The 23,200-nt window shown below is 45.8% G+C and overlaps 1 protein-coding gene across 1 annotated transcript in view; it reads right to left on the bottom strand.

Moving 5' to 3' along the window:
- haus8 (HAUS augmin like complex subunit 8) overlaps positions 1–23,200 on the bottom strand; it is a 281,932-nt gene that overhangs the window by 99,626 nt on the left and 159,106 nt on the right. The gene's annotated exons all lie outside the window — the stretch shown is intronic.

The raw sequence follows: 23,200 nt of genomic DNA, 5'->3' as shown, positions 1-23,200 counted from the left end.
TCATTGCCACAGACGGCGGTGGAGACCAAATCAATTGATATTTTTAAGGTAGAGATAGATAGATTCTTGATTAGTACAGGTGTCAGGGATTATGGAGAGATGTCAGGGGAATGGGGTTAGGAGAGAGAGACAGATCAGCCATGATTTGGTCTCCCAATCTGAGGAAAGACATTTTTGCCATAGAGGGAGTACAGAGAAGGTTCACCAGATTGATTCCTGGGATGGCAGGACTTTCATATGAAGAAAGACTGGATAGGCTCGGCTTGTACACGCTAGAATTTAGAAGATTGAGGGGGGATCTTATAGAAACTTACAAAATTCTTAAGGGGTTGGACAGGCTAGATGCAGGAAGATTATTCCCGATGTTGGGGAAGTCCAGAACTAGGGGGTCACAGTTTAAGGATAAGGGGGAAATCTTTTAGGACCGAGATGAGAAAATCATTTTTTACACAGAAAGTGGTGAATCTGTGGAATTCTCTGCCACAGAAGGTAGTTGAGGCCAGTTCATTGGCTATATTTAAGAGGGAGTTAGATGTGGCCCTTGTGGCTAAAGGGATCAGGGGGTATGGAGAGAAGGCAGGGATGGGAAACTGAGTTGGATGATCAGCCATGATCATATCGAATGGCGGTGCAGGCTCGAAGGGCTGAATGGCCTACTCCTGCACCTATTTTCTATGTTTCTATGTTTCTATGATTGAATGGCAGAGTAGACTCGATGGGCAGAATGGCCTAATGCTGCTCCTATCACTTATGAACCATTGAACTCAGCATCCCTAGTTCTGTTCAATTTTGTTTACTGTCAGGTGCACCAAGGTACAGTGAAAAGCTTTTGTTGGGTGCTAACCAGTCAGCAGAAAGACAATACATCATTACAATGGATCCATTTGCAGTATATAAATACAGGTACATGATAAGGGAATAACATTTAGTCCAAGGTAAAGTCAGCAAAGTCCGGTCAAGGATAGTCCGAGGGTCACCAAAGAGGTAGATAGTAGTTCAGCACTGCTCTCTGGTTGTGGTAGGATGATTCAGTTGCCTGATAACAGCTGGGAAGAAACTGTCCCTGAAACATGGTGGTGTGTGTTTTCACACTTCTATCGATGATTCTGTCTCTATTGATTCACACTGCAGCTTTCTCCTTCTCCTGGTCCAACCATTGCTCTTTAACTCCTCTGCAGCAAATTTTAATTGAAACGAGAGCTGATTATTCCACCCTCGAGAATGCCTGAAGGGCCAATGTCATTGACGACAGCCTCCCGTCATGTGAAATATTCTATATCTCTCTGGAGAAGGGTTTCAGCCCAAAACGCTGCCTATTTCCTTCGCTCCATAGATGCTGCCGCACCCGCGAGTTTCTCCAGCATTTTTGTCTCTCTATATCTCGCTGGATTCATAATCAGCCGTCAACAGCAAGAGGTGAGAATTGTTCATTTGTGCTGCTCTGATTTCTGCTATTTCCATTCGCACCCTTGTCACTCAGATTAGTGGTGAAGTGTATTAACTGCATCCTTCATTCTGCATCCAGTCCCACTGTGAACAGATTCAGTAGCACAGAAAATCTTAGAAAATTAATGACCCAGACAGTGGTTGTTTATCGCATCATGAACGCGCTGGTCAATAGTGAGCCACGGAAACTAATCCAAACTTAGAGCCAAGGATCCAGGCAGCAGGGAAACAGGCCCTTTGGCCCAATTTGTCCATGCCAATCAAGATGCCCCATCTAAGCCAGTTCCATTTCCAGCATTTGGCCCATTTCCCTCTAAACCTTTCCAATCCATGTACCTGTCCAAGTGTCCTTTAAATGCTGTTATAGTACCTGCCTCAACTACCTCCTCAGGATTGAACCTGTGTCTCCGGCACTCCACTGTGCCACCCACTGTTAGATGAGTAGAAGGGTGAACTCCAGCTCGTGAGGTTGCCGTAATGATCCATATGATCTGGAGGAACTCAGCAGGACAGAGTCGTTGGAGATATGCCAAAGTTTCCCGAGGAAGTCGAAGCCTTGATGTACTTTATTTGGCCCTGTACATTCTTTGACCGCAGCTTCAATGTGGTTGGTCCAGGACAGATGTCGGTGATATTAACACCTTGGCACTTGAAGCTCGCCCCAGTTTCCACTTCACCACCATTGATGCTGACTAGGGCATCTACTACTCCTTGCTTCCTGAAATCAACGACCAGCTCCTTCGTCTTGCTGGCATTGAGGGTGGGGGGGGGGGGGGTTGTTGGCTTGACACCATGTTACTAAGCTCTCTATCTCCTTCCTGCGCTCCCATCTCGTCATTGTTGATGTCACCTGATAGAGTTAGACCAGAATTTGTCCGCACATTTGTCAGTGTATAGGGAGTATAGTCAGGGGCTGAGAATGCATCCTGAGGGGCACCAGTATTGAGAATTATTAGTTTTGTTTCGTAATGCAGTGCGGAAACAGGCCCTTCAGCCCACCGAGTCCACGCCGACTAACCCATCCCCACACATTAACACTACACTATCCTACAAACAAACTAGGGACAATTTACAATCTTTACCAAAGCCAATGAACCTACAAACCTTAGCGCCTGAAAAAAAATCCATGAGGTCATGGGGAGAAGGTACAGACAGCACCCATAGTCAGGATCGAACCTGGGTCCCTGGCAGCAACTCCCACCTCGCCATCCTTGTGTTTTGTTGCTTATCCTCACTGACTATGGTCTATAGTTCAGAAAGTCAAGGATCAAGTCAAGATTCCAGCATCTGTAGTTTCTTGTGCCTCCCAACAGATCTGGGCCAGCTGGGCATCTCCTGAATGTTGTCCTTTATTCTAAGACAAATTTTAACCAGAGCAGAAGAATTGTGCATGGACTTAACGGGACAATCAGGGTTCTGATAACAAGCAGTAGTGACCTCCCACCAGTAGCTCCAGATGTGAGAGGCTTCATAAACTGATTCATTCAGGAAGACAGACGAAGACTCAGAAATTTAGGTCATTAGTTCCAGATTAATAATGTATCAGAAGACTAATCTTCAAAAGTAGTTCAAGGGCTGCAAATCACTTTGGAATGAATAAAAGATGCTATTGGAAAAAAAAACTATATTTTTCATTTCAATTGAGGGAAATGTTCTGTTTCGATAGCAACAAATGTTTTTGCTTGGATAACATGCAAAACAAAGCTTTTCACTGTACCTCGGTACATGTGACAATAATAAGCCTGAACCTAATCCTACAATCAACCCAACTTTTTAAATCTCTTTCCACCCATAAATCGTGTACTAAAATGCTGAGAGCTATGTTCTACCCTCTGTATATTTCTCTTCATGCCACCTATTGCACTTGAGTGTGGCTTGCTTGTATTTTATGTATAGTATTATTTGATCTGATGGATAGCGTGCAAAACATTGCTTTTCACTGTACCCCAGTAAATGTGACAATAATGAACGTAGACCTAAAATGTTCCACAAAGATTTTGTCTTGCTTTGAAAAAATTAAACTAAATTACGAGATCCTATGCTGGGAATGGAGGGATATGGATCACATGCAGGCAGATGAGATTAGTTTAACTTGGCATCATGTACAGCAGGGACATTGTGGGCCAAAGGGCCTGTTCCTGCGCTGTACTGTTCTATATTAAATGTTTTCACTGGTGAATCTTTTGCAGTCTCTGGCCAAGTAGCCCACAACACCAATGTGTCCCGATGACTGTGTCTTTAGTTTTTTAGAGATACAGTGCAGAAACAGGCCCTTCGACCCACCAAGCCCGCACCGACCAGCGATCCCCACACATTAACTTTATCCTACACTAGGGACAATTTTTTTTACATTTATACCAAGCCAATTAACCTACAAACCTGTACGTCTTTGGAATGTGGGAGGAAACCTAAGTGCTCGGAGAAAGTCCATTGCAGGTCACGGGGAAAACGTACAAACTCCATACAGACAAGCACCTGTAGCCAGGGTCGATCCCGGGTCTCTGACGCTGTAAGTGCTGTAAGGCAGAAACTCTACCGCTGCACCACTGCCCAAAGTTGTGTCGACGACTTTCAAATGAGACAGATGGCAGGGACTTTATTACACATTAAAGGGTGGGTGTTTATGTTGTGGTTCATTTCACTAAACAGACAAAAACGCAAATAAAATCAGTAATCAAGCAGTAATCTTTATTTCGCCAAGTGGGTGTGGTAAAGACTCTTACAGTATGTAGATACCTGTACAGACTATACAGAGTATCCCGACACAAAGGGGCAGTGGTTAAGTACATATATTTATACTCCTATTATCAGTGATTCAGCAATACCTTATCTACAGAGCATAATACAGCCTCTTGCTTCTTAAGATTGACAGCTTCTTAGATTGACAGGTTCTTCCGAGAGAGGAAAGGTTAGCCATATATGGTTATATGAGAAGGCTATTCTTCTGCAGATCAAGCATTTTCGTTATTTTACTAATGTCACACATTATAATCTTATAGAGTAAGGATAGGAGCCGAGTCTGAATATCCTCTTAATGTGTATATTATAGAGGAGACATTTGTGAAGTTGTGCTTGTTATCTTGCTTGTGTTTATGGAAAAAAGAACATAAACATCTTGTTAGCCTTGTCAGAGCTTTTTGCTGGCTTTGCAATTGATAAGAGAAAGGTAACAGCCTGTCTTAGTTTGAGCTGAAACCATTTTTGCCAAGTTTAAATCTTTTAAACTTCCTCATATATTGCTGCTAAAGGAGGTATTAAGCCAAATGTTTACATTTTGATCATCCTCAACTTTCTTAGAAGATTGAGGAGTTTGGGCCTGTCAACGAATACCCTCTTGATCTTCTACAGGTGCACCGTCGAGAGCATATTGACTGGTTGCGCCAAGACCTGGTTCGGCAACTCGAACGCCCAGGAATGAAGAGTATTGCAAAAAGTGGAGAACACTGCCCAGTCCATCACGGGTACCGACCTCCCCACCATCGAAGGGATCTACAGGCTTTGCTGCCTTAAACAGGCAGCCATCATCACCAGAGACCCACACCACCCTGGCCACACTCTCTTTTCATTCCTGCCTTCAGGATGAAGGTATAGGAGCCTGAAAACTGTAACGTCCAGGTTCAGGAGCAGCTTGTTCCCTGCAACCATTAGGCTGTTAAACACGGCAACCTCAAGCTAAAACTCTGATCTACATAGACCTGGGGGCATTGTTTTTGTCTTTGCACTAACATTGTAGGGTTTTTATCTATACCGAACATTTTTGGCGTACATTATGCTATTTACGGAGTACTATATTTTACATATCTGTTGTGCTTCTGCAAGTCAGAATGTCAGTGTTCCGTTTCGGAACATGATAATAAAACACTCTTGACTCTCCCTCGGGATAGGTTGTCTCATTGGAGAAAGGTTCATGTTGTGGGAGGAGAATTAGGCCATTCAGCCCATCGAGTCTACTCCGCCATTCAATCATGGCTGCTCTATCTTTCCCTCTCAACCCAATTCTCCTGCCTTCTCCCCATAACCCTTGACACCCTTACTAATCTGTAAATCTCTGCCTTAAAAATACCCATGGACCAGGCCTCCACAATAAATGCCACAGATTCACCACCCTCTGGCTAATAAATTCCTCCTCATCTCCTTTCTTAAGGCACTGTTATTGTTTGTTTGTTTGTTTTTATGAGTGTGTGTGTGTGCGTGTGTGTATATATGTAGAACTTATTTTGTTCGTTTATTATATTGTTTACAGTGTACTATGTTTACATGTTTAAGAATGAACTGCAGATGCTGGAAAATCGAAGGTACACAAAAATGCTGGAGAAACTCAGTGGATGCAGCAGCATCTATGGAGCGAAGGAAATAGGCAACGTTTCGGGCCGAACCCCTGAAGTGGCTCAGTGGCTGCTGCACTCACTGAGTTTCTCCAGCATTTTTGTGTACCTACTATGTTTACATATTCTGTTGTGCTGCTGCAAGCAAGAATTTCTTTGTTCTGTCTGGATCATATGACAAATAAAACACTCTTGACTATTTTATTCTGAGGTTGTGCCTTCTGGACCAAGTTTCAATGTCCCCCCTCCCCCCGCCCACCCTTCAATGAGATACTACATAAATGTAAGTGGTGGTTGCTGGAACTGTTGACCCATTTCCTGAAGAAATCCGAATGTTCCTTCGAACAGAGCTGCCAGTGATTCAGAGTCCCGGGTGCACCACACACACACACACACACACACACACACACACACACAGCCGGGGTGGACCCGCTCTCTGCCTCTCTCTCATTGCGAGTTAATTCGATCGCAGCGAACAGGAGATTGCAAGTCTCCGAGGAGCCTGGTGCTGATCTCCGAGACACCGGGGCAGTGTTGCAGCCCTCGTCCACACCCTCCCGGGAGGTGGCAACCCTAGAACAAGTTCCATGAACGAGAACGAAAGCATCAGTTCACGGTTCAGACGGATATCTATAAAGATTTGCAGGGGGGGCAGGGGGGGGGGGGGGGAATATAAAACGGGGGTTGAAAAGCCACGGATTACTAGCTCGCTGGAGCGGGGTTGTTTATCTAGAAGATGCCAGAAATGTTGATCGAATTCGTCCGGATTTCTTAATCAGGTAAAATTCATCTTGGATTTAACCGACCGGCTGCAGGGGGCATGTGGGAGTCTGTTATTAAAGTTGCTGTATCCGCATATGTTGAGTTTGTTTTTAGTGCATGGGAGCAATGGGCCGTAGATTAATTGCAAATATGTTTTGTTTAAATTCTCCCACCCCATAACATAACCCTCGCTGTATTCTGCAGGTAAAGCTGAAGGTATAACTCCCTGTAATGTGTAAGTCACAAGGAACTGCAGATGCTGAAATCTTGGAACAAGGCACAAAGTGCTGGAGAGACTCAATGGGTCAGGCAGCATCTGTGTGTGTGTGTGGGGGGGGGGGGGGGGGGGGTCTGGTTAGGTGACGTTTCGGATTTGGACCCTTCTTTGGACAGCAGTAATACTGAGACACAACAACTACATATGCTGGAATCTTGAGCAAAACACCAAGGGTCTGATCAGCCATGATCATATTGAATGGCGGTGCAGGCTCGAAGGGACGAATGGCCTACTCCTGCACCTATTTTCTATGTTTCTATGACCCGAAACGTCGCCTGTCCATTCCCTCCACAGATGCTGCCTGACTCGCCGAGTTCCTCCAGCACTTTGTGTTTTGCCTCTAACGTGCGCTTGTTTTTTTGTGGTCGCGTTGAGATGCAGTGCCAAAAAAAAGTGCCCCTTTCCCCTTTGGTGTCTCGTTTTCACACCATACCCTTCCATATCTCTGTGTCTCCCTCTCTCCTGACTCACAGTCTGAAGAAGGGTCTCGACCCGAAACGTCACCCATTCCTGTTCTCCAGAGATGCTCCCTGACCCGCTGAGTTACTCCAGCTTTTTGTCCCTGTCTTCTCTTGCCAAACTACTCACTTGCTAAACAAGTCTTGCATTTTCAAGAAAGTGAGACAACGTGACTACGCTTGCCTCTAATGTGTGTTGTATTTTCTTTCTCGCTGCTGATGCATTATTTCCCCCGCCCCCCCCCCCCCCCCCCCCCCCCCCCCTCCAGCCTTTACAGTTTTCCCATTGTGGCTGGATTCAATTCATTTCTCGACTCAGTTCCTAATCTGGATTTACGCTTGAGAAGGCAGGCGGGGAATGCCGGTTCTCTCTCCATCTCTCTACTCATAGAGCGCTCCTTAAAGGAAATAACCCGATCACAGTCAGTGTCCCACTGTCGCGTCCCACGCCATTCCCTTTCCTCGTAGCTCTGCAAAATGACTCTGCCCCCGTAGCGATTTGGGAAACGCTCACCGACCGCTTCCAGTCCACTGAGCCCGAGATCTTTTTACCATCCCTTTGGCGGAGTTTGTTTAGAAAATAAAATGATTTCCTCGAAGATAGACCAAAAAATGCTGGAGTAACTCAGCGGGACAGGCAGCATCTCTGTAGAAAAGTAACAGGTGACGTTTCGGGAGGAGACCCTTCTTCAGGGGAAAGGGAATCGAGAGATATGTGAATGAAAGATATGCCGAAATATAACGATGATAAAGGCAGCAGGGCATTGTTAGCTGTGTGCTAGGTGAAAACGAGTTACAGACAATGAGGCTCAACAAGGCGGCTTTGAAGCTGGTACAAGCTGGGCATGGGTTACTTGAAGTTTGAGAAATCGATATTCATACCGCTGGGTTGTAAGCTGCCCAAGCAAAATACCAGGTGATGTGCCTCCACTTTGCGTTTGGCCTCTCTCTGACAATGGAGGAGGCCCAGGACAGAAAGGTCAGTGTGGGAATGGGAAGGGGAGTTAAAGTGTTTGGCAACCAGGAGACACACTGGGCAACCTAGGCCACAAAGTCAGTGTGGAGTTTGTACGTTCTCTCCGTGACCTTGTGTGAATCCTGCAGGTGTTCCGTGCAGGGTTTGTTGGTCAATAGGCTTCTGTAATATTGATCATCGTGTGTGGGATGTGAAAATAGGACAATGTGGAACTAGTGTACGGGTATTCTAGAGAGATACTCTGATGGTCTCTAAACTAAATTCCACACTTTGTCTCTGGAGAAAATGGACAGATGATGTTCAGGGTTGGGATCCTTCTTCTGACTGAGTGTAGAGGGGGGGTGGGGGGAGGGGAGTGAGGGGTGGAACTGGAAGCTGAAAAAGACCAGGATACATAAGGGCTGGTAACAGATGACCCCAGGCAGGGGAAGACGCGCTGGAAACTGGGATGTCTTCACATTGACCTTCAAAATGCATGATATTCTTCCAAATGAAGTTGGATTTGGGTGTTGTCTCATTCATTAACTCATGCAGTACCAACCTGCATTTATATAGCAACTTTTAAAGAAGTTGTAAGGTATCTTGGATGTGAATGGAGGAGGGTCCCACACCCTTGTATGATTATGCCTATGTCTAGTAAGATTTTACTGAACTGTACGCAGAAAAGGAATACGATACGATAGAACTTTATTTATCCCAGGAGGAAAATTGATCAATCGCACTGTACCTAGGTACATTTGTTTTTATTTTAGAGATACAACACTGAAACAGACCCTTCGGCATACAGGGTCCATATCAACCATCGATCACTAGCTCCATGTTATCCCACTTTCACACCCACTCCCTGCACGCTAGCGGGCAATATTACAGAGATCAATTAACATACAGACCTATTAACCTATAACAGACCTATTAACCGCACGTCTTTGGGATGTGGGAGGTAACCCGAGCACCCGGGGGGGGGGGAAACCCAGGCGGTCACAGGGAAAACGTGCAAACTCCACAGAGACAGCACCTGAGGTCAGGATCGAACTCGGATTTTCGGCCGGCGCTGTGAGGCAGCAGCTCTACCAGCTGCGCCACTGTGGTGCCCCTGGGACGTGAGACAATTGACAACGAGAATTAGAATCATTGAATGACGAGAGAGTTTGCAAAAGAGGCGGTGTGGTGGATAGTGAGCAAAGTTGTTAACTGCATTGGGTACAAAATTGGGTGGACAGTTGGCGTTATCCCCTTATCATGTATCTATACACTGGCAATGGCTCGATTGTAATCATGTATTGTCTTTCCGCTGACTGGATAGCACGCAACAAAAGCTTTTCACTGTACTGTGCCAACAAGCTAAACTGATTTAACCCCAACAAGTGCAAGTGATACACTTTGGGAAATCGAACAGGAGCAGGGCATGTAACAGTAAATGGCACACATTAGAAAGAATATTGTAATTGTAGAATTTGAACTACCCGATCTAGTCTGGAGTTTCTTCCTCCCCTCTCCCCCCACACGAGCCTCCACCCATCAAACTTCATCTGACCCCATCAATATATTCGCCTTCCCTGTTAAAAGTTATTGAGGATCTTACATCGAAGATAGACACAAAATGCTGGAGAAACTCATGTGGGGCAGGCAGCATCTCTGGATAGAAGGAATGGATGACGTTTCGGGTTCAGACTGAGAGTCAGGGGAGAGGGAAATATACAGAGATAAGGAAGGGTAAGGTGTGAAAGCGAGACATCAAAGGGGGATGAGATCATGGAAAATGTAAAATAGATCATTGTTAGCAAGGGGAAGGTGACAACGAAGCATACAAAGGTAATATTTAATCAGGAGGACAGTCTGACTGGTCAGAGAAGAAGGATGAGCAAGGGGGATGGAGATCTTCCCCCTTGCTTGAGAGCAGGCATTCTTGCTGTTAGCACAGTCAAGTTGCTCTGCATCAATAAAACATCTCCCCTCATCTCTCCCTGTCAAATGCATTGCCATTTCCTTTCCCAGCTCCCACTAGGAACCAGTGTAGACTTTCTCACCAACGCCCCTGACTTGCAGAAGTGTACAACAGGGTGAGTCAGCACCTTCAGGAAAGCTGAGAGGAATATTAAGGAACAGTGGGAGGGGAAGGGTGGTGATGACTGATGATGGAATGTCTGGCTTCCTCCACTGTCAGAGTGTGGCCACAAGCAAATCGGAGGAACAGCACCTCATATTTCTCTTGGGCAGCTTACAACACAGCGGTATGAATATTGACTTATCTAATTTAAAATAACCCTCTCTCTCCGTCCCTCCCCCACCCTAGTCGTCCTGCTAGTTCCACTGTTCGTATCCATATATAGCTTCGTTATCACCTCTTCCACAGCCAACAATGGACCATTGTGGGCTCCACTTTTCCATGGTCATCGGCGCGGGCTCTGATTTGTTCTAAACCTTTTCATACCTCTAGTTTCCCTCTCCCCTGATTCTCAGTCTGAAGAAGGGTCTCGACCCGAAATGTCACCTATTCCTTCAGAAGGGGATCTCCATTCCCTTTGCCCTGTTTTAACACCTTCACACTTCCTCATCTATCTTTTCCCCCCCCCCCCCCGGCGTCAGTCTGAAGAAGGGTCTCGACCCGAAATGTCACCTATTCCTTTTCTCCAGAGATGCTGCCTGACCCGCTGAGTTACTCCAGCATCTTGTGTGTATCTTCGACCGTTTTTACAACCTAGGTGTAACAAATCACGGCACGGTGGTGCAGCGGTAGAGCTGTTGCCTTACAGCGAATGCAGCGCCGGAGACCCTTGGTTCGATCCTGACTACGGGTGCTGTCTGTACGGAGTTTGCACGTTCCCCCCGGGACATCCATGGGTTTTCTCCGAGAACTTGGGTTTCCTCCCACACTCCAAAGACGTACAGGTTTGTAGGATAATCGGCTTGGTAAATTTAAAAATTGTCTCTAGTGGGTGTAGGATAGTGTTAATGTGCGGGGATCATTGGTCGGCGCGGACCCGGTGGGTCGAAGGGCCTGTTTCCGCGCTGTATCTCTAAACTCAAATCATTTAGAATTAGGAAAATAATTGGCCCTTCATTGAAATGAGAATCTTTCTCATTCTAAATCATTGACGTAGACAATATCTTGCAATATTTAAGTGTTTCAGATGAAACAGGAAGGAATACTCTTAAACGATGCCTCGGGGGGGTTTCGGACTCAATGCATTTTTGAATGAAGAATTTCTTCCTGCTTGGATCGCAATTAAAAAAATAACATGAATTCTTATTCCGGATGTTTCTTCTTAGAACACTGGCAAGCATTCTATTTGCTTTTGAATAAGGAGGTTTTTTTATTTAAAGAAACAATGTCCTGCCCCAGATCTTCAGTATTTTGTTTTTGGTCTCCCCATTATTTTCAAGACCTGCTTCTTTGTTGCTTGAATGGATTAGGTTGCAACTAGTTCTGAGCAGGTTTCTGCACCAGTTTGCCAAGGGCAAATCTAGGACAGAGGCTGTGCAAGTCCTTCTTAACGCAGTCTAAGATTATATTTATGTGCACTTTTGAGAGATAATCATTTAAAAAAAAGGCCTGAAACAGACAGAGCAAGTTGCCACAAACAGGAAAGAGATCATAGTCTAACATATTATATTTTGCTAATGTGTGGGAAGTAACTGGAGGTGTCGGTTTACGCCACAGATAGACACAAAATGCTGGAGTAACTCAGCAGGACAGTCAGCATCGCTAGAGGGACCCATTCCTTCTCTCCAGAGATGCTGCCTGTCCCGCTGAGTTACTCCATCACTTTGAGCCTACAGTTTGGTAACGATGGTGATGAGAATAAATTGAGACTATACACTTTAGAGATACAGTGTGGAAACAGGCCCTTTAGCTCACCGGGTCCGCACCCCATACACTACCACTATTCTATACACGAGGAAAATCTACAATTTATTTTACCAAAGCCAATTAACCTACAAATCTGTACTTCTTTGGAGTGTGGGAGGAAACCAGAACACCCATAGAAAACCCACACCATCACAGGGAGAATGTAAAAACTCCATACAAACAGCACTGACAGTCAGGATCGAACCTGGATCTCTGGCGCTGTAAGGCAGCAGCTCTACCCGCTGTGCCACCGTGCCACCCTATTTGTTAGGAATCGGAAGATAGGGAGAACAGATGGGAAATTGAATTTGGGACACACGCATCAACGATGATCTTATTGAATGGTTACACAAGCAACTGCAGATGCTGGGATCAGCAAACACAAAGTGCTGGAGGAACTCAGTAGAGTCAGGCAGCATCTGTGGAAGGAATAGTCAGATTATGGAGCTGGCCAAAGTTGACTGGAAAAAGACCCTAGCATGGATGACGGTGGAACGGCAATGACGTGTATTTCTGGAAATAATCCAAGAGATGCAGGATCATTTCATTCCAAAGAGGAAGAAAAATTCTAAGGGGAGTAAGAGGCAACTGTAGCTACAAGGAAAGTCAAGGACCGTATAAAAATAAAAGAGAATACGTATAATATAGTAAAGATGAGCGGGAAGCCAGAGGATTGGGAAACTTTTAAAAATCAACAGAAGGTAACTAAGGCAATCCGGGGAGAAAAGATGAACTACAATGGTAAACTAGCCAAGAATATAAAGGATGATAGTAAAAGCTTCTTTAGGTATGTGAAGAGGAGAAATTAGTTAAGGCAATTGTGGATCCTTGAAGACCGAAACTGGTGAATGTATTATGGGGAACAATGAAATGGCAGACGAGTTGAACAGGTACTTTGGATCTGTCTTTACTAAGAGAGACACAAATAACCTCCCAGATGTACTAGGGGACAGAGGGCCCAGGGTGATGGAGGAACTGAAGGAAATTCACATTTGTCCGCAAATTGTGTTGGGTAGACACAATGGGGCTGAAGGCTGATAAATCCCCAGGGACTGATGGTCTGCATCCCAGGGTATTCAAAGATTGTGGATGCATTGGTGATCATTTTCCAATGTTCTATAGATTCTGGGTCTGATCCTGTGGATTGGAGGGTACCTAATGTTATCCCACTTTTCAAGAAAGGAGGGAGAAGCAGGGAATTATAGACCAGTTAGCCTGACATCGGTGGTGGGGAAGATGCTGGAGTCCATTATCAAAGATGTAATAGTGGTGCACTTGGATAGCAGTGACAGGATCGGTCCAAGTCAGCACGGATTTGCAAAGGGGAAATCATGCTTGACAAACCTTCTGGAATTTTTTGAGGATGTAACAAGTAAAATGGACAAGGGAGAGCCAGTGGATGTAATGTACCTGGACTTTCAGAAAGCCTTTGATAAGGTCCCACACAGGAGATTAATGGGAAAAATTAGAGCGCATAGTATTGAGGGTAGGGTATTGACATGGATAAAAAATTGATTGGCAGGCAGGAAACAAAGAGTAGAGATTAATGGATCCCTTTCAGAATGGCAGGCAATGACTAGTTTCAAGGCTCAGTGTTGGGACCACAGCTATTTGCAATATACATTAATGATTTAGATGAAGGAATTAAAAGTAACATTAATGATTTAGATGAAGGAATTAAAACTAACATTAATGATTTAGATGAAGGAATTAAAAGTAACATTAGCAAATTTGCAGATGACGCAAAACTGGGTGGCAGTGTGAACTGTGAAGAGGATGCTATGAGGATGCAGGGTGACTTGGACAGGTTGAATGAGTGGATAGATGCATGACAGATGCAGTATAATGTGGATAGATGTGAGGTTATCCACTTTGGTGGCAAGAACGGGAAGGCAGATTATTACCTGAATAGTGTCAGGTTAGGAAAAGGGGAAGTACAACGAGACCTGGGTGTCCTTGTACATTAGTCACGGAAAGAAAGCATGCAGGTACTAGAGGCAGTGAAGAAAGTTGGCATGTTGGCCTTCATAACGAGAGGAGTTGAGTAAAGAAGCAAAGAGGTCCTTCTGCAGTTGTACAGGGCCCTGGTGAGACAACACCTGGAGTATTGTGTGCAGTTTTGATCTCCTAATTGGAGGAAGGACATTCTTGCTATTGGGGGAATGCAGCGTAGGTTAATTCCCGGGATGGAGGGACTGTCATATGATGGAAGAATGGAGCGACAAGGCTTGTATTTCATTGGAATTTAGAAGGATGAGTGGGGATCTTATAGAAACATAAAATTATTAAGGGATTGGGCATGCTAGATGCAGGATACATGTTCCCGATGTTGGGGGAGTCCAGAACCAGGGGCCACAGTTTAAGAATAAGGGGTAGGCCATTTAGAACTGAGATGAGGAACATCAGAGAGTTGTGAATTTGTGGAATTCTCTGCCTCAGAAGGCAGTGGAGGCCGATTCGCTGGATGCTATCAAAAGAGAGTTAGATAGAGCTCTTAGGGTTAGCGGAATATGATCAATGGGGAGAAGGCAGGAACGGGGTACTGATTGTGGATGATCAGCCCTGACGCCGGTGCTGCCTACTCCTGCACCTATTGTCTACGTATCTATGTAACTACATGATGTTTCAATTAATCTTTTTTATCTCTAGACTTTGTCACTTCTTCCATCCATTTGCCAATCAAACCTTCCTCACCTGTATCCACATGTCACTTGTCAGGTTTCGGAGGTACAGTGAAAAGCTTTTGTTGCATGCTAACCAGTCAATGGAAAGACAATGCAAGATTACAATCGAGCCATCCACAGTGTACAGATACATGATAAATGGAATAACATGAATAACAATAGTGCAAGATAAATTCCAGTAAAGTCCAATCAAAGATAGTTCGAGGGTTTCCAATATGGTAGATAGTAGCTCAAATTGCTCTCCAGTTCTTGGTAGGATGGTTCAGTTGCCTTATGGCAGCTGGGAAGAAACAGTCCCTGTATCTGGAGTCTGGATCCGAACCTTTCCAGGAATAGTGTAGTGTATATGACAGCTCATTCAAACAGGCCAGCAGTCTCCCCAGACATTGACTATACAAGGCAATGGATGTTCAGTGCTGTTGTGATGCCTCTCCCATTAATGTCTCAGCATTGAGCACTAGGCAGCCAGTCTTTGCCTGTTGGTAGATTAGTATTCACACAGCTTGTTAAATGGCCTCCCAATTAATGGTGATGAATTATATATAAATAGATTAACTTGCTGACAAGTGGAAGGCTTGGTGGGATTGTCTGAACAGATGTATCTTGTCAATGGAGTTAGTCTTTTATTTATTGATTGTCAACATAAACAGGTGTTTTCAGAGGGAAATGCATTGGAAGGGGATTCCTTTCCGGGATACGCAGTTATTAACCTGATCGCCACAACAATTCAGTGATTTTGTGGCCATCATTACTGACGTTGGTATGTTCGCCCTGTGACCGGGTGGGTTTTCTCCGGGTGCTCCGGTTTCTTCCCACACTCCAAAGACATACAAGATGGTAGGTTAATTGGCTTCTGTAAATTGTAAATTGTCTCTAGCGTGTAGGATAGTGCTGGTGCACGGGATGATCGCTGACCAGCATGGAGTCAGTGGGCCGAAGGGCCTGTTTCTGCGCTATATATCTTAAGTCTACAGCAGGATTGTTTATTTATGATTTATTTTCCCTGGGATTTGAACCCAGGGCCCTGAAACATGTGTTAAGTCTCTAGATGACTACACAAGGCATACAATACCAATATCTAGAATCGTAAAATTAACAGGAAAAGCTAGAAGGGCCCAGTAAGTCAGACGGCATCAATGATTTAAAAACATAAATGATTTGTTCATTTTTACATTTGCAATATGGAATTTTGTAATATAAAAAATGGCTGTCACATTTCCTACATCATGCCAAAATACATTCCACGTTACTGCAATTCATTGTCAAATTTGTGATGTATTTTGGCAAGCTCTGAAAAGGATAAAAGTTCTGTAACAAAGCACAACATTCCACAGCCATGTGTTGTAGATATTACGTGAATTTCCACACATTAGCCATATAAGGATATATTATCAAATATTCTAACAAGGCAAGTTGCAGGGAGGATTTGAAAGATTCATTAGGAACCTGAGGGGCACCATTTGCACACAGAGGGTGGTGGGTATATGGAACGAGCTGCCAGAGGAGGTCATTGAAGCAGGTACTATAACAGCATTTTAAAGACACTTGGACAGGTACACGGATAGGAAATATTTGGAGGGGTATGGACCAAATGAAGGCAGGTGGGACTGGTGAAGGTGAGGCAACTTGGGTAGCATGGGAAAGCTGGGCCAAAGGGCCTGCATCCAAACTGGTATGACTCTATGAAAGAATGACAGAGGAAATTCCGGAGCTTAAGGATCAGACACCCGAAAGCCAACAATGTTAAAGCTCTTTAAAAATTGGGAATGTGTAATTGGACCCAGATCAGGAGGAATAGAGACGGTGGGGGGCTCGCAAGGGGAGAGAGCTATACAGACATGGGATGGGGGGGGGGGGGGGGGGGGGGGGGTGATGGAGAGATGTCACCAAGGCCGGATTAGAAATCTGGAATGAGCCGTGTAGACAGCTGTGAGCTGTGCGAGTGTTGAGATCAAGCCTGTTACAACAAGAGGGCGGCACGGTGACGCAGCGGTAGAGTTGCGGCCTTACAGCGCCAGACACCCGGGTTGGATCCTGACTACGGGTGCTTGTCCGTCACGCACGTCACATCACTTTTAATTTACATAGCACATTTAAAAAACAACTCTCGTTGGCCAAAGTGCTTTACATTGGGTATAAGAATAGTATAAACAAACAACAGTAGTTCGTAGATTAAATACAAACATCACTACATACACATAGCCCTCGCTCAGAGGACGTCAAAAAAGGCTTGGGAGTAGAGATGAGTTTTAAGTCTCGACTTAAAGGAGTCGATGGAGGGGGCAGTTCTGATGGGAAGGGGGATGTGGAGTCGGTGTGGAGTTTGTACGTTCACCCGGTGACCTGCGTGGGTTTTCTCCGGGATCTCTGGCTTCCTCCCACACTCCAAAGACGCGCAGGTTTGTAAGTTCATTGGCTTGGTGTAATAGTAAATTGTCCCTAATAGTATGTGTGGGACAGTGTTGGTGTGCGGGGGTCGCTGCTCAGCACAAGGGCCTGTTTCCGCGCTGTATATCTAAACTAAACTAAAGGTGGAAAAAAAGAAACATACAAAGCTGGTGCTATAACAGAGAGAAAAACAGCAGGTACTATAACGCCAAAAAAAAGAAGTAAAGATTGTAAAAGGGCACCTTGGACCTGTATCTAAACCAGAACGTCTGCAGGCTCACACCATTGTTTCAGTGGAAATCAAATATCTCACAAGATCACCTCCTCCTCCTTGTGTTCTCCGTCTGCGCGGCGTTTATTATTTGTGCCGTCAAGGATTATTTTTGTGTGAACCTCTTGGAAATAGGATCTCTTGCATCACAATGTGACCTGCAAAGGGGGTGAATGACTTGGTTTTCAATGGTTTCGAATTCTCAGCGCTCGCTCCAGCAAATGGCGAAATGTGGAGGTGTTTCCATTGGTGTGTTTGCAGGTAACTTGGCAGCCGAATAAGCACACGCACAAATGTCACCATGACAATGGCCAAATCCACTTTAGTCACGCTGTTTGGGGGATCATTATGAGGCCCGTGCATCTCGTGAGCAGTCTCGCCCTTCAACACCAGGACAATGGGATCTGCTACATCCATTCACCTGAGAACAAGCGAGCCCACAGCTTAACGTTCCCCTCTGGTAAACGGCGCCCAGCGCTCTCTGCGCACGGCACTTGATGTGTGCTTCCTGAAGTTTAACCCAATAACCTGATCACTCGGAGCCAAGAGCACATTGGTCTTGGCTTATATCACAGGCTTTACCTCTGGGGGAACATTTTTGTAACCCCACTCTGAGCACTCATGTGAATGCCCCTGAATACACAATCCGAGCTTGTTTAGTGTTTGTTGTATCAAAGTTCCATTAACCAAACTCCTCTCACCTGTATCCACCTCTCAGTTGCAAAGCCAGGGTCAAGGAAAGAGGGTTCACGTCGCAGTCCTGTTTCCATCAAACCTTCCACCACCACACACAAGAAGCGACTAGACGGACACCATTGTACGCAGATGCCGAGAAGTGCGTTCAGCTCTGGCTGAGCAACTTCGAATCTTGTGTGTGGACTCGATAAGAAGAAGACGAATTTGCAAAGCTTTGTCCCACCCCCACCTCTCTTCCAGCTTTCTCCCACTGCAATCAATCCGAAGAAGGGTCCCGACCTGAAACGTCACCCACCCATGTTCTTCCGAGATGCTGCCTACCTACTGCACTGAGTTACTCCAGCACTTTGTGTCAAGCTTTGGTACAAACCAGCATCTGCAGTTCCTTATGACTTCAGTTTGTTTTCCGCTTGCCACTTTGAAGACTTAGGAAGGTTCAACAATGGTTAGAAGTTCCCAGGGCTTTTGTAAGCCTTGGTTGTATTTTTGGTTTTCTTTTGGTGTTTCTTGCAAAGGTTTCCCCTCATCCCATTTGACTTGAAGGAGTCAGGTTCCATCGACCCTTCAGCCCAACTTGCTCATGCCGACCATAATGCCCCATCTACACTAGTCCCACCTGCCCATGTTCTCTCCCATTTATTTGCTCACCAAGATACTTAAAGATAACCTGTTACTTAAACTACCAAAGATATGTTATTTAAATATAATGCATGAAAAATCTATAACTGTACATTGCAATTTGAATCACTGCCAATCATAATGAGCGTTACAATGTTACAATTCCGAGTAGTGCTGATCAATATTGCATTCTTTGCATCTCTGTTGTTAATGAAAGATAAAGGTTTGAAAGCAAGCATGCAAAATAAATGGAAGATAGACGCAAAATGCTGGAGTAACTCAGCGGGAGGGGCAGCATCTCTGGAGAGAAGGAATGGTTGAGACCCTTCTCGACCTGAATCTCCAGAGATGCTGCCTGTCCCGCTGAGTTAAGGGCCTGTCCCACGATTAGAATTAGAATGACCTTTATTGTCAATCAGACCTTACGGTCTGAACAAAATTTCGTGCCTGCAGTCATACATACAATAATACAATAATAAACAACAATAAACACAAATTAACATCCACCACAGTGAGTCCTCCAAGCACCTCCTCACTGTGGTGGAGGCAAAAATCTTAGGGCTGTAGTCTCTTCCCTCCTCTTCTCCCTCTGCGCTGAGGCGATTCCCCACCGGGCGATGGCACAAACAGTCCCGCGGCTCACCGAACCCCGCAAACGGGCCGGCTCAAACACCGCGGCCCGGGGTGGTCGAAGCTGCCGCCCTCCAGTCCAGCGGAACCCAGACGCTGGTCCCGCGGCTGAACCCCCATCTCAGGCCACCGCCGCCCGAACAGCCGTCCGGATCGCCCCACGTGAGCACCGTTCCTCCCTCCTGGCCACCCGGATTGCCACAGCCCCTCACGGGAGCGCCGTCCTCCTGGCCCTGCCTCGAGTCTTGGGCCGCTCCCATTAGGCCTCAGCGCAACGCCACAAGGGGGATACACGGGAAAGTCTCAGCCCCGCGCCAGGCCGCCTCACGGGCCCGGTTTCACAGCCCCCCACCCCCCCCCCGTTCCAACCCCAAAACTGCCGGACCCAAGAGCCCTCCCGAGTTAAAAAAAAAAATCAAAGCGAGCCCAGGGCGAGCTCCTGACTCTCGTCTGCCTAATGCTAACGGCAGTACTCGAGGTCGCGGAAACTCGTGAAGTTTTTTTCCTCAGCGTGAAAAATTTCCACGGCAGAGATACTCGTGATGACGACACGAAAAAAGTCGAATTCCCACAGTAGGAGAGCCCAGCGCATCTTGTGTCTTCTTTGAACCCCAGCCTGCAATTATTTCCAAAGCGAAATAAATGTACAGTCTCTGTGCATCTCTTCGTTCAAATTCCTCCAGACAATTGGGTCTAAAGATGTGGTCCTATTCCATTTCACTGTGGAGTTTGTTTTGTTTCATTTATAGATACAGAGCATGGAAACAGGCCCTTTGGCCCACAGAGTCCACATCAACCAATGATCACCCATACACTAGTTCTACCCTACACACTCAGGACAATTTTCAGCTGCCAATTAACCTACCAACCAGCCATCTTTGGAGTGTTGGAGGAAACCGGAGCACCCGAAGAAAACCCACGTGGCCACAGGGAGAATGTATAAGCTCAGTAAAGACAGCACCCATAGTCAGGATCGAACCTGGGTCTCTGGCGCTGTGAGGCAGCAACTCTACCGCTGTGCCACTGTGCCATCCTAGGTTTGCCACAACCTTTGTTTGGTTTGGAGTGTGGTATGCATTGAGTCACCAATGCCTTCTTGTAACATTCAGACAGATAGAGGCTTTAACCACACTGTGTCTCCCAACAGGTACCATTGTTGCAGCATTCTCCCTGTATCTTTTTTGACCACTTCCATTTGTCTTCAAGCACCCCTCTATAATCCCTTCTCTGGGAACATTATAGTTTCTAGTTTTAGTCTTAGAGATACACCATGGAAACAGGCCCTTCGGCCCACTAAGTCCACGCCGACCTGTCGATCACCCACTCACACGAGTTCTGCTGTTGTACAGGGTCTTGGTGAGACCACACCTGGACTATTGCGTACAGTTTTGGTCTCCTAATCTGAGACAATACATTCTTGCCATAAAGGGAGTACAGAGAAGGTTCACCAGACTGATTCCTGGGATGTCAGGGCTTTCATCTGAAGAAAGACTGGATAGACTCGGCTTGTACTCGCTAGAATTTAGAAGATTGAGGGGGGACCTTATAGAAACTTACAACATTCTTAAGGGGTTGGGCAGGCTAGATGCAGGAAGATTGTTCCCAATGTTGGGGAAGTCCAGAACTAGGGGGTTACAGTTTAAGGATAAGGGGGCAATCTTCTAGGACCGAGATGAGAAAAACATTTTTCACACAGAGAGTGGTGAATCTCTTGAATTCTCTGCCACAGAAGGTAGTTGAGGCCAGTTCATTGGCTATATTTAAGAGGGAGTTAGTTGTGGCCCTTGTGGAGAGAAGGCGGGTACAGGATACTGAGTTGGATGATCAGCCATAATCATATTGAATGGCGGTGCAGGCTCGAAGGGCCGAATGGCCTACTCCTGCACCTAATTTCTATGTTTCTATGTTATGCCACTGTCTCATCCACACTCTAGAAGCAATATGATTTACCGAGGCCAATTAACCTACAAACCCACATGACGTTTGGATGTGGGGGGAAAGGCCGGAGCACCCAGAGGATGTCAGTATCTTCTCGAGTCAGGAGGAAGAGGAAAGAAAATCGAGGGAAAACAATCATGAAATCCATTCTTTTATTTTCATAATTTTTTTGCAGCTTAGCCTCGTTGCAATTCCTGTTGAGTATTTCTGGTTGCTTCAATGTTTGCAATGTTGTAAGGACGTTGTTGCCAGCGCAGTCCGGCCGTATTTCCAATCCGTCAGCCTTCACAACATTCCTATAAATTGATGTCTCTGAGCCTGAGAGCCTCATTAAATATGAGACAATAGCTCAGCAAATCGACCCAGGAGCTCAGACCGGCTGCCAGGTAATTGAATTGGATTCCATTAATGCATTACTTTGCTTCCTGTCTGCAACACTCACTGTTCATATAAAATTTATATTTTCCAGAGGAATAATATGTGATGCGGAGATTAACGCTGCTCTATTTTTCTGTCTGTATATTCAGTCTGGGCGACGCAGTAACACAGTGGTCTGAGTTGCCGCAATCACATCTGAAACCTTCAGTGCAGAAGAAGCATTCAGGATGGTATTGAGAACATCAAGTCAATGCTCCAGAGACACACACTCCAAAACCTCCAAAGATGTACAGGTCTGTAGGTTAATTTGGCTTTGGTAAAAATTGTAAATTGTCCCTTGTGTGTGTAGGATAGTGCTAAGTGTACAGGGATCGCTGGTCGGTGCGAACTCGGTGGGTCGATGGGCCTGTTTCTGCGTTGTATTTCTAAGCTAAACCCCTCAGATATGGAGAGGAAGTGAATCTTTCACCATGTGGAAACAAGGAACTGCAGATGCTGGTTCACACAAAAGTACTCAGCGGGTCAGGCAGCATCTGTGGAGAACATGAACAGGTCTGAAGAAGGGTCCCGGCCAGAAACGTCACCTGTCCATGTTCTCTGGAGATGCTGCCTGACCCGCTGAGTTGCTCCAGCACTTTGGTGGGTGTATGGAACGAGCTGCCAGAGGAAATAGTTAGGGCAGATACTATAACAACATTTAACAGACATTTGAATGGGCACATGGATAGGAAGGGTTTAGAGGGATATGGGTCAAACGCGGACAGGTGGGACATCTTGGTTGGCATGGGCAAGTTGGGCAAGTGATGAGCTGAATTAACATGTATTTTTCTTTTTCTCTCTCTCCCTCCCTTTCTCCTTCACAACTTCATTGAGATCTGGTCCTGCATCGGCTTGCCCACCTGGTCATCGTTGGATGGTAACGGAAGACCTCTCCCCTACTCGCCGAGGAACCAGTGTCGTCTCTTCAATTCTCTCCTCTCGCTGTGATTGTGGGGGTTCCTGGCTTCGTGATTTGATAATTAAAGAAACATGAGAAATCACATTGCCAGGGATTACCACACAGTTACAGCCACGGCCAGCTGTAACCGACCGACCCAACAACAAGACCTTAAAGCTTGCAGAGTAAACGCTCCCTGTCCAAGTGAGTCACCGGGTGTGAATTCATCGACTTGTTGCTTTCGTTCCAACTCTAAACAACTTTTAACAATTTTAAACATGGAAACGAGTTAAATTATGTCGATACGAGGACCTCCGTTGGCACGATGGCGCAGCAGTAGAGTTGCTGCGGTACAGCACCAGGGACCCAGGTTCATGGGTGCTCTCTGTACAGAGATTGTACCTTCTCCTTGTGACTGCAAGGGTTTTCTCCGGGAGCTCCAGGTTCCTCCCACACTCCAAAGGCGTGCAGATTTGTAGGTTAATTGGCTTAGTAAGAGTGTAAATTGTCCCTGGTGTGTGTAGGATGGTGTTGGTGTGCGGGGATCGCTGGTCGGTGCGGACAGC

Source organism: Leucoraja erinacea, chromosome 29 (assembly GCF_028641065.1).
Source record: "Leucoraja erinacea ecotype New England chromosome 29, Leri_hhj_1, whole genome shotgun sequence".
NCBI classification, from domain to species: Eukaryota; Metazoa; Chordata; class Chondrichthyes; order Rajiformes; family Rajidae; genus Leucoraja; species Leucoraja erinaceus.
This window is presented reverse-complemented; position numbering and strand designations above follow the sequence as displayed.